We start from the raw sequence: 17,467 nt of genomic DNA on the forward strand, positions 1-17,467 counted from the left end.
CTAGGTGTTCCTGCTCCAGCAGGGGGATTGGACTAGATGATCTTTTGAGGTCCCTTTCAATCCCTAACATTCTGTGATTCTGTGATTTACAAATTTGACCCAGTGCAGTGTCAAACCTTGGGACTGGTCACCTGTGCCCACTGGGTTTTGGTGGTGAGGGCAAGGAGGGCAAAGCCCACTAGGGCCGTACAGCCACGATCCTCTATTCACTTTACTCTGAGGTTGTATTATCTTTAAATGACATTGAGTCACTTGAATGACTTATTAAAAAAAAAAAAAAAAGTTATCTTCCTGATACCCAGTAAAAGCTAACAGGAAAGCAAAATTCATAACTCGTAATAGGAAATATTGAGTTACTAGAATTTCTCTGATTTATTCCTGCTAAAGATCTGGCTAAAGGGAAGGATCTTCAACTTTCTGGCTGCTCAAACTGAACACTTACGTAGATGATAGCTTTGAAGATGTCATCCAAAGTATTGCACATTTGCATGAATAATTTTAAAATACTCTGTTTCTGTAACACATCTTGTAATGCCTCATCTAATAGACTATGGTGTTTAGAGCCAAACTATTCCAAAAACTAGCAAGCCTGTACATTTCCATTATTTGGATCACAAAATTTGTAATTTAAAATTTAAGTAGTGTCTGAATAATAGCTCCTGAAGACTGATCTGACCTTGGTTGGATTTTGCTCCAGTCAGACTACACCTCCAAAGACGGCACTGCGGGGCAGGAGGGCTGAACCTGAATTCACTGGCCTGGGAAGAATTGCATTTGCAGGCAAATACTGCCACGTGGGATACAAAGGAGTTTTTCATTGCACCTGGCTTCCTGAAAGCCTCGCTCAGTTTTGGGCACGTTAATAGCAATCTGCTTGTGAAATCTGATATACCGTAAAAGGAAAACCTTTTTAAATTTGGAGATGCTGTTTGGTTTGGGCTTTCCTAGGCCCTGTGAGCAACTCACTTGTCCTGATACCAGATTGACACAGTTCAGTTAGGATTATTTTACTTGAATTGTTTTCAGCAAATACTCTCTCTCCCTTTATTATTCTAATCATTCATTTTATTATTTTGTTCCAGCTGTGCATACGGACTCCAATTTTAGAGGTTACTGATTTTTTTCCAGCCTACTCCATGTAAAACTGTGCTTTTAATGTAAAATGGTATTATGGTAACGTGTGTAGTATTGCACACAGCATTTGCTGACTTTTGGGTCTACTCGCTTTGAGGTTGTGTGTAGACTTTTACATAAGGTGGCTGGCAATTTCTTCCTGTTTAAATATTCCTGATAGGAGGTTATTACTCTTCAGTAGCTGCAGAGCAGTATAGCACACATTTGACTCTCGTATTTAGTTCCATCTCCATTTCAGATACAGACCTTATTGCTGAAATTAAGAGCTATACAATTTGTGCTTATTATGCTGTATACCTTGAGCATGTTCAGTTCTTTCACTTTTAGCGCACTCCCCAAGGTAATACAAAATAATAACATGCCATATGGCAGATGGAATCAGTACAAATGGAAACACCACATAGCGTCTTTTATCTTATAGGTTTTACAGTATGGCATTCCCAAGTTTGTAACTGATTAATATTGCATGTCCTAGAGAAACTCTAGCTGTGTTATGATGCTTCTCCCTTTAGAAGCATCCTTGCTGATACTCTGAGCCTTTTTTTAACATAAATGCAGCAGCTTTCATTTTGCAAGAATCAACAACGTACAAAGGAATAGGCGGAATGTCTCAGCATGTGGTAATCTCACCTAACTGCAAAAAGTTAGCATGAACACAGTACTGCATTGTCGTGACTTGTGCAGCATATAATCAATATGATGTAACAGTAAGAATGAGTTTTATGTAGTTTGAGAGGCTTGACTGGGGATTTTTTTTTGTTGTTTTTAATTTCTGTAGAGCTCCTGGGAATTCATAGAATGTGTTATTTCAGTACTGAATTTCCATGGGTTTGGAGTCAGTCATCTGACGTATGCTGTCTGGAAGCATTAGATGCTGTTCTATGAAAGTTAAACATAAACATAACATAGGCATTGTGTCGAAGGGTTAAAGCACTTCTACAAGGCTAAACTCTAAAGGGAATTCTGTTTTGTGGATACACTAAATGGATGCGATAAGCCGACGATGTTACTCAGGAATGCGAAACCCGGTAAGTAACCATTTCTTAACAGCTGACGTGTGTTGGGTTACCAGCATCTCATGTTAGCTTTAGTTCTGCGAGTGCAAGGGAGAGGTAAGGATTAAGCAGATAGGTAGGCAAACGATGGATGTGTAATGTTTAGTTATGAGTATTTCTTTCCATCTTACGCTTGTGGCAAAAATGTAACTTCAGTCTATTCTAAAAGTACGTACATCTACGAAGTTACTGTTTCTGTCATGAACAATTGCATCATGTAACATGGAGTGAGCTCAGCTTCCCAGCTTGTTGTAGGCTGTAGAAAATGTACACTCTCCACCACATTTAGTGGTCCCACCGCATCAGGACAAGTGGTACAGCAAGTTTTCTACAAAGCAGAGGAGCAAAGGATGAGTTGTTGCTCACTCTTCCTCCAGCTTTGCTCCTTGATAAATACATTCTTACTCCTCTTCAGTCAGGCTTATGAACTAGCAGTGTGCTTAAGTTCTAAATGAACTTTCCACTCGTCACTGGTGTAGGATGGGAGAGGTAGGTCGTAAAGCATGTTGCTTTTCTGCAGTGCACATGTAATGCCCCGAGAGATCAGTACTAGGACAGGACAATGTAAGGTTTGAGAACTTTGAACTGATTTCCTGAGAAAGAACAGTAACACACATACCACTACTTTCTTTTACTCCTTTGTAAAAATATTACTTGTTTACTTTTCTGTAGGAAATAGTAACGATGTTTTATTTAAACAAAATAAAATGAAATACAGAAAATGGATTTTATTAAAAGAAATGTCAAATAGCAGCATAGTAAATATTTTCACTGACGGTAATGACAATTTTTCTCAAAAAGGGTATTCATTGTGTGAGTGGGTGTAAGCAGGGGGTGTATGTGTATATACATATATCCATAGACACATACAGCAGCAATTCTCAGAAATTGCTAGGAAGAGCAAGATAGGCATAAACTATTTGATATGATTCTTTGTACAATTTATACAGAATCACCTGAATTCCTTACCTGAGTTTTTAGAAACTGCTCTGTCTTTTCGTCCTTAACTTTTCTTTCTTGCTTATCTGCGTCATATCTACTGCTGCTCTCCGCTCTTCGCTTGCCGCCTTGTCACACGTGAAACCACTGCGGACTGTATACTGATAAACCTGCATTGACAAATATCCATGAGTTACATATGGGTAAATGAAAGATTTTCACAGAATTCTGATCAGGCTTACGAGAATTATCCTTATATTGTAAGTGGCAATTTTCTAAACCTGCAATTTAAAGGAGATTGAGTCTGTTTCCTTTTCTGTTTTATCATTGTTCGGGTTTTTTTGGTTTGTTTGATTGGTTGGTTGGCTAGTTTGTTTTTGTGGTTTGCTTTGCTTGTTTGTTCTTTTCTTTCTTTCTTTCCCCAGAACTTATTTCCTTGCTTTTCCCCAGTTCCTAACAATGCTTCCTCCATATCTTATGCATCTTTTCTCTACCTTTGCTTTTGAATAATCATGCCTTAAGGCAACAGTTTGTAAATTAAAATTGTATTGTTCTGTTTTATGAACTTAGCTATTCCCAACATTCTCATTTCTAATCCTCTGACTTCCTTAATTAAGTCCATGATAGTTATAAACACCTCTATAGGGAATTTGGTCGTGATTGTTTGAAATGAGACATATTTTTGTCATACAACCGGCTATGAAAAATAATTAAAATTTGGCAACGTATAATGGTGTCAAGGAATTACAATTGAATTAAACTGTCTTTTCCACAATTAAAAGCATATATTTAAAATAATTTCTACATTCATGGGGAACTTATTTTCTTGGGGAAGACAACAGCAGTATTTGTTGGCCCTTTTCCAGTAGGTATGTCAGAATGAAGACAAAAAGCATAGAAATACTTGAAATGGCTTCCTTTAAGTGACAAAAACAGTTGTACCCTTTAAAGCATGCCGAACTTGAGACACTCAGGGATGCACAAGCCTCCCGGCCACTGAGCCTGGGCTGTGGTGGACAGGGCCCTGAATCAAAGATGAACACAACCTAAAAAAACCAGAATTTGGCTCTGTGTTTTCCTTTGTCTCACTGCCAAAAAGCTTTACTACAGTCAACACAGTCATCAAAATTCACTTATGACAAGTGACAGATTGTGCATTATTTATTGCAGGGTTCTGCGATTAGTCACATCTTCATACACTTTAACATGTAATATGTGTTTCCTTAGAGCATGCCACGTTTTATTAAGGTGTCCGGCTTTTCACAGGGAGGATATGAAATGAAAAGCATTCTTATTTGCCTGGAAATTCATGCCATACACCAAATACCATGTTTTCTATGATTAGTTAGCAGGAACCATCTGTCATGCCCCCACCCCCCGGTGCTGAGGAAGGCGCAGCCCGAAGGTGAAAAGTACATTTACTTTTGACAACAAAACCAGCTGTTGCCATTACTTTTAGCTGTAAGGCAAACATGCTGGAATAGGTGACTATCGTGATTCTAGTGCACTGGGACCAACTATGGCTGCTGGTGACAGCAAATCTCTTAAAATCCAGAGGAAAATTGCTTTCTGGCTTCTGTCAGGAGGGCATGTACAAACAAAGCTCCAGCTGGGAGCTGGAACCAAGAAGCAGGAACTTCAGGCTAGAAAAGTATCAGGATGCGTTCAAGTAATCTCCCCTTTCTTCTGCCTTTCTTTTGGTAGCAAATTATATTGGAAAATAGAACTGTTTTTCTCTAATGATAAGACAAGATTCTGAAATTAAGCACAGCAGGTAGAAAGATTCACGACGGATTTAAAAAGATACTGCATATTCACAGGCTGAAATGTTTTCTAGTGCTGACAGCTAACTATTCCAAGTGGAAAAGGTCCATCCTCTGCTGTTGTTCATTCTCTGCCAATATCCCTTCTTAAATCTCTGGCACCATATTGTGGGGACTGTGTACTCTAATCTCTGTTATTCTTATCATCATCCATCAGACTAAGAAAGATATTTACAGAGCCAAATGGTTTTGACTTTGAACAGGATTGCAGCAAATAGGTATGTTTTCAAAATTCTGGAGAAAAGGAAAACGGGTATTTCTTCACTAAAAATACTTGATTCTCTTGTTATCTTCTTCCATAATTGCACAAGGAAGCACTGTGCTATGGTGTGAACGTACCTAGAGCATATTTTGGGAGTAAAATATAAACATTGGCAGCAAAGGGCACTTTATGCAAATGCATTTCCTGAGTGATGGCTCTTCTTCCCTGATGATTCTGGCAAGACACAATAATTTGGGAAAATAAGTGGAGTGCCCTGCCCTTCAGCTCTTTTCTCCACAGCACGTACATCCCCTTGCAAATGGGATTATGACAAAATAAAAGGTTCATTTGAGTGGGAGCTTGTTTTAAAATATGTTCAATATATCACTGTAGAAAACAGTAGAGAGAAAGCAGAGCTATAAAAGACACACTTTTAGGAAGAGAAAACAGACCATCATGCCTAACTCTATATTGCACTCATTTTCCTTTTACAGCCCACCTGTCAGTCTTGTTATCCTTGTCTAGAAAAGAATTTACAGTAAGTCTCTGCTTCAATCAGTTTCCATGGTAACTTGCTCCTGTTTTAAAACCTTACATAAAAATGGCTTGGTTAAAATGATAATAAGCTGGAGTGCTTGCCCATACCTGAACTACACCTTTCCTATTGCTCAAAAATAATCGGATAGGGGTGTCACTCCATCTGCTTTAGTTCCTTTAGCTTCTACAACAGTGTCTCACTCACCAAGTCAGATGAGTTTCTTTGCCATCTGGAAATCTCAGTTTTCAGAGACGTTCAGGGTACTGACAAGTGTTTATACGTTACATGCTGTGAAGTAAAGCGTGTCAGGGTTGGAGGAAGGATCCCTGTGTGTGCAGTTCATACAGCGGGGCTGAAAGCTCCAAGGACCAGAGCATCTCTTAAGAAATGAACCAGAAGATGCAGACTGTCTCCCTTCTAGAAAATGCTTTTCACAAAGGTAGGAAAAAAATTACCCTTCAGGCCAGAACGAGGGGAAATAAAAGCTCAGAAAAAAACACATGGAAGTTTTAATTGATTCTAGGAATCTTGTGATACTGTCCCATCATTGTGGATGTGTATGTTTTATCTGACCTTTAGTTATCCATTATGCTAGTTTCAAGCTCATTTCTTGCACTCATAATTTCTGATTCTCTCAGCCAGTTTGACTTTGTCTTTGACAATCTTTTTCATACTTCTGATTACTTCTTTATATTGTCTCAAATCTCATCTAGGAAAAAATCGGTTTTCTTTTTTATGTGACTTAAATACTTCAGTGGTAACTCAGGTTTCAGTAACAGGGAAATCTTAAAAGTACTTCTAGTGCTGATCTGATAGAACTCTTCAGCAATTGCTCTGAAAACTTGCTGCATTTCATAGAGGACACCTTCTCTGTGGTATCAACAGTTCTTGAAATTCTGTACTGGATCCGTTCTTCTAAGTTGTATCAAGTAGCTTAATAGTTGCATAGGAAGTTTTTGTTCCACAGAAGGCACTGATAGACTTTATGAAAACTAATTTTACACTGCTATATCTTCCAGGCAGACATTACAAAAGCTACTTAATGTAGGTATACATCAGTTAATTTACAGTTGAGTTTGTCCAAAAAAATCCCTTGGTAAGGATCTTAGGTTTTGGCATGGGACAAAGCAATATTATTTTCCCTTAATAAGTGGTTGCCTAGTTGGTCCCTATTAAGTGTCTTAAATAACAGAAACAAATCCATGTGTGCATTGTGTTTCACACTTTGGGTCATATGAGAGATCGTTGCCTTGACCGACACAGACGGGCTCTGCTCAGTGATTTTTCACACCTTCTCATTTCCGAATGGCCCTGCTACGCAAGGTGTGCATGCCATATCCCTTATAGGGGGTTACTTTTGGATAGACTAAACTTTGATTGTCATCTACTGATTCATCTAGGTAATGTGATCACCTTGAAATTCAGTTGCAATTTAAAAGGAAAGAATTAGTATCCTTGTCCCAAACCAAATAATATGGGTGTACTAGAACTTTGATTTAGACCTACATGATTCCTCCCAAACCAACTTGAACAAACAAGCTTTCAAGTGCATTTTTTCCATGTCTTATTTTTAACTAGCAGTCTCAATTACCCCGTGTCCTAACACTGTCCTACAGACCTTAGTTTCTGAGGGCAGGGTGTTGTCAAATCAGGGTAGCATAAATCTACTGAATTCCTTTAATCAGTCGTGGCAATGACATCTTCACAGTGCTCCTGCGTGTCAGGAAAGTCCGACCTTCTCTGACTGGTCTGTGCAGACTACGCTTAATTGAACTATAATTTTCCAGTGGGCATTTTAACTTTCACATAATGATTTTTTTCAAAAGCTGACGTCCAACCAACTGGTCTCCAGTTTCCAGATGAAAGAATAAATAATATCTGATGCTTTGCTGACTGAAAAAAGTACTTACTTATTTTTAATCCTTTTAACTTATTTTAACTCAATTGAACAATTACATATGCTTACACTTTCCGTGTTTTTTTATTCCTTTCATAATCCCTTGCAGAAAAAGGAGGACTGATTCTGTGCCTCTTTTCACCATTGTAGCATTATTGATTCCATCCTGATGCTAATCTGTGCTCCTGAAATACTGTTGTTTGATGTGAAAACTGATCATACTAGTTGGCCGCTTGAGATGGGAAATTTCATGGTCTTTAATACAGCTGTTATTGTATTTAATTAATCTGCTAATTACAGTGTAGTGTAACAGGCTAAATTTTCTTTTGCCCTCAATATTGTTCATATGTATGGCAGATCAATTGTTAGCTGCAAAACTACCTCAAATGTATCATTTAATATTTCTGCCACTTTTTAAGTAGATTCAAAATTGCTGTTACATTAAGAGGGTTTTATTTAGCTCATTAGGCTGACTTATGCTTTTCAAAAAAGTCCTTTCTTGATTCTTTTTTATTTTGAAATGTCTTTTGTCATTTATATTAATTATTGCCAAGTATTTGAGAAATACCAATATCTATTACTAATCTAGTTGTCTATTACTAATCTAGTTGCTTTCTGGTAGGAATTCCAAATAGTTAATCTCTGTGTCTTAAATAATTATGTGATTTTTTTTTTTCCCTTTACAACTATGACTACCCTCATGCGCCGCTCTGTATGATCTTCCTTTTTTTCATTTTGCATGCAGTTAATAACATTTTATTTAGTATCTATTTTGCCCCCCACCACTGTGCTTTTCTGAAGACATATATTTTGGAAGCTAGTTATATTGTGATTTAAGTAGAACAAACCTGTTTGGATAAAATAATAAAAGCTCAGATAATCCTGCATCCATGAACAAATCTCAGACACCTCCACTGATGAACACTGAATGGGCCATGTATAACCAAATATGTAAAATGCGAATCAGTAGCTTGTACAAAGTTAACTGTGCCTGCATGACCAGTTTGCTGCCATCTATGGTATGTGGTTTTGAGTGGGATGAACTTTGCAGGGGTGATCTGAACCTCACTCTCCCTCTTTCCTGGTCCCTCTAGTCCTGGGTCCTGGTGTCTCCTACATGATGCGTCCTCCAAACTTCCACAACCTGTCCTGAAGGTACTTTCAAGATACCTCTCTGCTTTTACTCTCCTTACACAAAGTATCCCCTCTCCCTGGTGACATGCAAGAAATCATGATCTGAAGTGTGCCAAGAGGAAGAGATGAACAGAGGAATACCGTTGGGAGGGTTACAGGAGGGGAAGCGAAGGTGCAAACCGAGTTTGGAGAGTGTGAAGAGAGGAAAGAGCAGTGCTTTGTTTCTTCTCTCTGCCTGCTCCTCCTGTGGGTAGCACAGCCAAGACAGGGCTTTGAAAGTAAGTTTATCAGGATCATCAAGTTGCTTGCTGACCAAATTAACAAGGTAGAAAGGCTCAGAAAACTGAATCAGACACTTTATCTTTGGCAGATGTGATTTGTTTGAGTCAGAACCACAGTACGTGAATAATCTTACACTCTTCCACTTCTGCTGTTCTCTTGCCTCCAGCCCTCCTCCTGGCACAGGCACTGGCCTGTCTGCCAGTAAAACTTGTCACACTCAATGCTCCTGATCTTTATCGTGGTGAGTAGTAAACGAGAATTGGTTTATAATGGTGCAGGATAGGAAGGAGCAAATAGATGTGATGGGCAGAAGAGCTAAGAGCTTAACCCAAGCCTTCATGCACACTTCAGAGGCCACCAAACCCTGTTCTGTTCTGGAAGGCCAAAAGATTGTGAAGAAGTTAATTCCAAACCAAGGTCATACCCTCTCAATTTAATTAAGAGGTTCTTGCCTATAGAAACTCTTGTGATCATGATACACAGGACTAATCCGATCAATGATTTTTTTTAGCAGAACTGTTTTTAAAAATGCACAGATTCAGGTTATGCTAAAATTATTTTTTAAAGTTCCACCTTATTTGGAAGGTAACTGATATCAATGTAAATAATAAGCAGAAACATAATGTTTCCATGTCACCTAATAGTACTGCGTAAGTAGGTACATATATTTTCCAAATGAGTTTGCTGTCTCAGAGTGACAAAGACATGGTCAGCCATTAGGTGTGGATTGTAACAGATTCAGGCCAGTGAGCAGGACTCAGGGAAACTCAGGTTCCTCGCGTGGCTTCTGGGCTTCTCCTTCTTCTATAAAATGGAGACGATGAGACTTCCTTACTTTGTGCAATGGTAAGAAATACGTTCCAGACTCTGTGATTCTCAACTATTATAAGGAAGAATGAGAGAGTTGCAATGTATGTAGGTACCTAAACAGGAAATAGAAAATAAATCATGCCCGTTTTCTGGTTAGCTGTCATAATTTTACATTGGTTTACCAAAGATGCATCTTCCAACGTGAAGCTTTTCAATGACTTTACATAATCAAATCTAGCTTAATGTATCATTCTTAGAAAACTTGAATCATTGGCCTGATCACTCAATTTCTAGAAAGAAATGCAAGCTTCCATATTACTTTTAGAAGTATTGTATAAACAATTCATTTTCATCTGTGTGCTGAGAATCTGGGGTTTGGAGGTTTATTCATAAAATCCAAACTAGCTTGTTTGATTTTCCACCTTCCTTTAAAAAAGTACAATTTGAAGGAAGCACAAAATCAGATAGAAAAACTCAAATTTGGGCTCTTGAGAATGTATGGCAATTATATTTGCTTTAACAAAGGGAAAAGAATTAATCTTCTCTAAATTACAGGTGTGAAAAGAATTAGCTGTGGAGGTGTATGTCTTAAATAATCTTTATGAATACATCTGCTTTTCATTTCTAAAGATAACTTAAGGAATAGGGCAGCTACAACAAAAAAAACAAGGTCAGTCAACAAGGTAGCATCATTAGTCTAGGTCTGGCATTGTTCTAGATAATAGGGCAAACAATCTAATATGGAGAATGTTGAGAATTCCAGGGTTACGTATGCCATAGATATGTGGCTAATTCACCAGCTTTGAAGTCCAGAGCGCCTTATGATGAATGTGCTTTTAAACTAGAACTAAAGTAAAGACTGCTGGGGAGGGAGAGTTGAGAGGGAAGAGTCGCCCATCCTACAAATAGAATGCAAGAGCTCAGTATTTTTAAGGCCACTTCTCATTGTGTTATGAATTTCCCTGATGGCTGCCTGAGATCAATTAAATTTAACGTAGTCTGTTATTCCTCACTAAACTTCAGCTCCTCGGTCCTACAGTAATACATTTTATTAACAATTGTGAGAGGAAGAACTGAGTTTTGGAACTTCTAAAATCTCGAAGTAAAAAGAAAAATCATGAAAACAAATGCTGCTTTTCCATACACATAGTCATGGGTTGAATTATTTTTTCCTCTTAGATTTGCTTTTCAACTCCATGAATATCACACTGGGAAATCATTTTGTAGCTATTTTTTGTGTCTGATGTCCAGATGGTATAAATTAGCTGTATTGACTTCTCTGATGTAGTATTCCTATGGAATGGAGAGCATATACAAGTAACATAGCGTAGCAGAGATTATGTATATGCATGAGAATTTCAAAGTACTTAGTATCTTGGACTGAGGACTCAGAACTTGGGGAGAGCTTTAGCATTGCCTTCGCTGGAGCTAATGGGGAACATTCACACTACCCAACTTTAGGCTACTAGCTCAGATTGGCTGAAACTCAGAAAAGGTAAAGTTGATTTGCTTATGGTCCAAATCATTATTTAACAGAAAAGAAAGAACTGTGTTCTGTTAAGCTCTTTTTTGAAATTCAAATTCTGTTTGTACCTCAGGGAAAAGACTAACTAGAGGCTAACATGGCTTGCGTGAGCTTCAGATGATTAACCTACTTTATATTGCTCTCACCACACTGCATTGGTTACTCATTATCTTTTAGCAGTATCTTTAACAATTAGGTAAAACAGCATTTATCTCTTTTCTATATTTAGAAGACCTTACACTACCTGATCTTGTTTTTCCTTTATTTTCCATTATACTTGCGATATGGAATGTGTCTAGTAGAATTAATGTAAAGAAAAATTCAGTGTCTATCCTTGATTGGATTCAGATGAGTTAATTCTTTCCTACCTGTACTCTCCCTCTAGGCCCAGTGTCCATTACTGTTGAATGAGATAATATGGGCTTCTCACTGGCAATGAACAAGACTTTAAAATTCGGTCAGGCATTTCCACACTCAGAATCTGTTTTATCAGCTGGTATTTTCCTGAAGCATTAGACAACTGATTGGCAAGTCTGGTAAAGAGAAGGTGTTATTGAATATCCTGTCCAGAATGAAACAGTCAGTTACTATGGTAGTTTTGTGCGACAACACTGAGTAAGTGTGACAATTCCATGGTGTGTTTCAGCTCGTAAAACAATTATACTAAAGGTGGGAGAACTATCAGATCATCAATTATAATATATTGGCTTTCTAATGGTGGCTATTTGGGGGGAAAAAAGAGTTTTTCAGGTTCATTTCCAGGTCAACAGTTGCAACCCCACAGCCACAGCACAATTAGAGATACTTATTTGTTCATCCTTTCATATATTTCAGGGACATAAACTTTGATCTTCAGCTTCTCAAGATAATATTTCAAAGATGTTTTTAGTAACTGGTGTTAGAATGATTTTTCGAATGACATGGGAATTTGCGATGGCCAGTTGTGCTGTATGTGCAATATATTTGCAATTCACAGAGAAATCTGACAAAGGGACTTTTATTGTTTCACTGTAAACTTTTCTTTCTGTATCTTCAGATTCTCTTATATATCTTGTAGTATTTTTGCAAGAAAAATACACTAGCTGGTTCTTACGATACTGTGCATACTCAAACTGTAATGTGATAAGTGCTGGTTTTCTTTTTACATTTTTTAAGATGTGTAACTAACAATTCAAAAGTGTATTCTTTAACACTTACACAGAAAGGCTACATGTAAGAAAGGAACACACAACTGTGCTTATTGGTATGTCTCATTATACCAAGTTTTTCTGGTAGAAAACTATGTCAACTTATTATTAAGTATAAACATTGTTAAGTGGAAATACATTCAGACATCCCTGAGAAAACTTTTTGGAGGAAAATAAATATAAGCAATTTATAAAATTGTTTATATATAACTAGAAAATTGCAAAGAAGTTTTTTTCTCAAGAAATGCCATCACTGTACCAGTCCGTAGCATTTTCTTTGAGAGAAGTTACTTCTCTGTGAGTAATACAGAGGCAGAGTCAGCCTTTAGTGAGTCAAATTAAGAAATCAATGATGATGGAGCACAGAAACTGGAATAGCTGAGAAAAATATTAGGTTTAGGTCCATGCGCAATGCTAGATCGAACAGTAGATCTGATTTCCATTTAAGTAGGTGCTGAATTCTGCAAGAATACCTAATTCTTGTTATTCATGGGACCATCCAGCTAAAGAAAATAATCTTCCCTGGACTTCAGACAGTTACCAAGTAACATTGTCAAGAGTAATCCCGCGGAATAGTTGCTCTTTTATTTTTTTTTTTCCATCTGCCTGTACACCACCCAACAAAAATCTCCCTCCCTAGAGAGACTTAGTTACAAATTTAAATACTGAAACCCCAGAAATCCTTGAAAACTGTTACGTGGAAGAAAGCAAAAAGCATTGTGTGACATCAGTGTGTCCTCCTGCTACAATACAAGGAATGTTACCTGGTAAAAGTGCTCAAGTGACTGAAAAAGAGACTGTACCACGTGCTTTAAAAGGAGGCAAATGAAAATCAAGAACTGCCTGTCTGATTCCGTGGTAACAACTTCTTCACCTAACTCTGACCAGCATGTAACCATGATGGTCTAGTGCGGACCATACGCGCCCTTCACCTCTCAAAGCATCGCTGCTCTGCGCTCAGGTTCCTGTCTCCAGCAGAAGTGTGTGCACCTGAGCCATGGACACAGGCCTGTCAGACCCACCTCTCCTCAAACATCTGCTTTATTTACACTGCATCTACGTGTCCTGTGCTAGAAGAAGTAGAAATGCCAAGTGAGTAACTAAGACAAGGATATACTTGTGATGGCAGAGACTGGCTAATTTTGAAGAGCTTTTTGCTTATAAGAATGCCACCACATCTAAGAAAATAATTTTATCTTGGGAGAATTTAGTAAGAAGAAGAAAAAAAAATCCACATGCAGAATTAATGCGTAATATTCTCTTTTAATACTGCTTCTGCTAATTCAGAGAATTCAGTGCTACCTTCTTAACATTTCCCAAGGCCATACATTTCAGAAGCTATGTATTTAAATATCTCTTTCCCAGAACTGTAATAATAGAGGACTTCATTAGCAACATTTAGGAGTTTTAAATTATTGCTGCAGAAACAGATACAGTGCACAAAGGAAAAGAGGGAACAGTTTTCCCCCACAGCAGATTCTCACTGTATATTATATAATTCACAGGGAGGACAATAATGTAAATGAACTATGTTTTTCTGTTTGAAAAGATGCCGAAAGACGAGTTCTGTAGCGTATTTTCAATCTCTTAATATTTTTCTTTTGAATTTTATGACCCTGTGATATCAAGATGGTGACACTGAGCTATAGCATTTCCCAGAATGGCCTGACTGTATCAAACCTTGTCCTCCCTGCACACGTGTCCATTCTGAGAATGAGACACGAGGTATTTATTGCCAGAATCTGAGAAATGCTTGTATGGCATCTGTCTCCACTTGATACCATTTTATCCCTTAAAAGTATTTGGGTATCATCATGCTACAGTCGCAGAATTCAAGCTTACATGGCTGGGGAAAGCTTGTGCAGGCTCCTTTCCCCGTAGCTTCCCTGGCACAGTTCTCAACTGGTGTGCATCTTTATGTTCTCCCAAGTGCAGCTTTATAAGTAAACTTAAAGATTTCACATCCTGTCCATAAAATTATTGCAGCAGCAAGGTAATAATGGTGTATACAGCTTATGAGCTCTTTGTTACTACAAGTGTTTAATTGGCTTGATATCAAAATATTTTAAAGACAAATAGAAGAAGAAAAAGACTGAAAATGTAAACAATTCTAACAAACAAAATCATTACTGGACTGATTCTGACATGGTTTAGAATTGAGAAAGAAATTTAAGCAGCCATATTTACTGTATATTACTAAATATTAAAACAGAAAGCATGCTGTTGCATCATTCTGAATGTACTGCATAATGAGTGGAAGGAGTAATTGGCACTGGCTGTGACTTCAGTTCATTGCCAGCCTCAGCCATTACAATCCGAAGTTGCATTTGAGGCTGAATGCTGACTCTTTGTCTGTGGAGAAACTTTCTGTTCACTCTAATTAAACTGGATAATGCAATTCATGAACTGTTTCTGGATCAGTGCTCTTCTTACTTTAATGGAAATCAATGAAAAATAAGCAGGCTTCCACAGGAGGAAATAAAAGTACAAACTCAATCTCAGAGAAACAGCCCATGAAGATTTGTCAAAAGTAGAACACATGGGTGACCTGCAGCCTTTCCCGGGCTTGATGTTCAATACGCGCCTTGAAAATGCTAATGGCCAGCCGGTACTATTTCATGCTACTTTGACATGAGTTATCACATCCTGCTGCTAGTACACAGCCAAATAACCCAGAGTTTTAAAATAAGTTATCAAATCTTGGCACCGGTGCAGCACCAAACTGCCAGAGGTTTTACGACAGAGCGCTGTGGAATGACCAAAACAAGCAGAAAAGGAAACCAGAACATTTCTGTGCCTGCAATTACAACACAAAAGCCTGCAGCCTGCCCAAAGCAGCAAACCCACTGTCTCTAGCGACCTCTTTCCAACTTGTTTTGCTATATAGACTTCCCTTGCAAACTGGCAGATATAACAGTGCCTACTGAGAACCAGCAGTGAAGCACTGACTTAGAGTTCTCCTAGCCTTCCGCCTGTTTCTTTCCCTTTACCTGTGCAGAGGGAGCTATAGATGATTTGTGTTTCCTCTGCGGCCTGAAGCATTTTCCTCTAACACTGTGAATAGCTCCCTGTATTAATCTGGAGAGGTATCACTTGGGTAGTAGTGCCTTTTGTGTTGCTGCTAGAGGAAACCAAGTGGGATTTTGGACAGTAAAGTAGAAACTGAGTTGTTTTCCTAGTTTTAATGATGTTCCTGTTCAGGCGTAAGGCTGTTTGTTGGCAGAGGGTGTTTAGGCCTTTTTTAACTTGTCACATGATGCAGTAAAGGTGGTTTCCACTTTCCAACATGTCATGTAATTAACTTACTATTAGTACGTTTTGTTGCGAACCAACATTTCCGCATCCTTGTAGTTGCTGTGATAAGGCAACTTTGCTGTCTGGGAAGCAAAAAGAGTCCAAACTTTGTGACTGTGTTCCAAATCTACTGAAAAAAACCTGTCTCAATTCTGCTTCTAAAATTCTGCAAGAATCTTTCATAAACAGACTCTGAATATTTCTCTCTCTGTGACTCATTTAATGTGTGCAGTTCATAACCATCTAGGATGTTTAATGATAATACCTTGCTTTATATGGAGACCTTAGCGGATTGTAAACTAGCAGCAAAATCCTTTCAGCTCTGCAGGGGCAGGAGGGTGGATGATGACAACAATCACGTGTAAACTGCACATGAACTATACTCATCGTTGTAAGGGGCTGGCACTGTAAGAAGGCCAGGCCCCTGTCTTTACCTACAAGCCCAAGCAGAAGACGCTTTTTAAAAACAACTCATCATCAGGTCTCAGATTCTCAATTCCAGCTGTCTGTCCCTTGCTGCCTTTGTCAGTTCCTACTGTTTTCCCCAAACTATTTCTCCTCTGTGCACTTTTTTCTGCCTGATAAGCCTCAATGAAATTAAAATGTTTCAAGCCATTAATTGCAAAGGCATAAATGGTTTTCCATTATGTGAAATGAATTCTACCAAAACACGGAATGTTTAGAGGACAAAAAAATAACCAGTCAAAATTATCTGTTAAAACTTTAAAAACAGTAAGTTGATCTAAATATTTTATATAACATATACTTCCTCAACAGCTTTGAAATTTTCATTTCTTAATAACTGAGATTTCATCAGCTCTTCTGTATGGTAGTATTATTTTTTTTGCCACCTAAGAACCCCCCTGACAAGAGGAAGGAACTACTGTTTAGTGTTGAATAGTGGGGAATTAAGAAATTCTTATTAAAAGCTTTTTTAAATTATGATGACAGCATGCAAGTGAAACACTGACAAAAGGACTTCTTTCATGAGGATAAGACTTGCCTTGCATGAAGAACTGCATTGGAGAGTGCCTGAAATAGCTGGCTGTGATTCTGAATCTGCCTGAGGTTGCCAGCAGTTCACTCGAAGTGAGAGGCTTCCTGGTGCTTCTCTTAGCATGTATCTAACAATTTAGTCAGAGTCTAATCTCAACAGTCATTACTCACCTTAGTTGTGTCACCTCCAAATGATTCTTTAAATATTTATAGCATTAAATGTTTTAGCATGACAAATGCAAGCAAAATCCTGTGAAATTAAAAAAAATACAGTAGAGCTAGACTAAGGATTCCTCAACTGTGTAACTGATGTTCCCTAGATGAAGTGAGGGAGTACTTAGTATAACTAAACATCACACTCAAGATAAAGTTCCCTGAAGTTATTCACCTTTGAGTGGGGGGGGGGGGGGGAAAAAAAGGTATTGGAATTCTGAAGTAGCTGCTGCCTAAAAATTTGGCTTTATTCCATTGCAGTAAATTCCAGAACCCATACAGAATATAGATCCCTGAACTCTTACTCATCTCTGCCCTTATATTTGTCATCCTCCTACCAGAAATAATTAGGGCTAGCTCACATTCTGCATCTTAATCTGACTCAATAATTTACATGTAGGCTTTACCTCCCAGAAAGCTGTTTATGATCTTCAGAGC

General features: G+C 38.1%; 1 protein-coding gene across 1 annotated transcript in view; it reads right to left on the bottom strand.

Annotated features, from left to right (window-relative positions):
* B3GALT1 (beta-1,3-galactosyltransferase 1) overlaps positions 1 to 17,467 on the bottom strand; it is a 198,603-nt gene that overhangs the window by 105,102 nt on the left and 76,034 nt on the right. Inside the window, exon 2 of the mRNA XM_065638185.1 lies at positions 3,159 to 3,298. The gene's annotated coding sequence lies outside the window, so the exon portion shown is untranslated. The remainder of the gene's footprint in view (positions 1 to 3,158; positions 3,299 to 17,467) is intronic.

This window comes from Caloenas nicobarica, chromosome 6, assembly GCF_036013445.1.
Source record: "Caloenas nicobarica isolate bCalNic1 chromosome 6, bCalNic1.hap1, whole genome shotgun sequence".
NCBI lineage: Eukaryota > Metazoa > Chordata > Aves > Columbiformes > Columbidae > Caloenas > Caloenas nicobarica.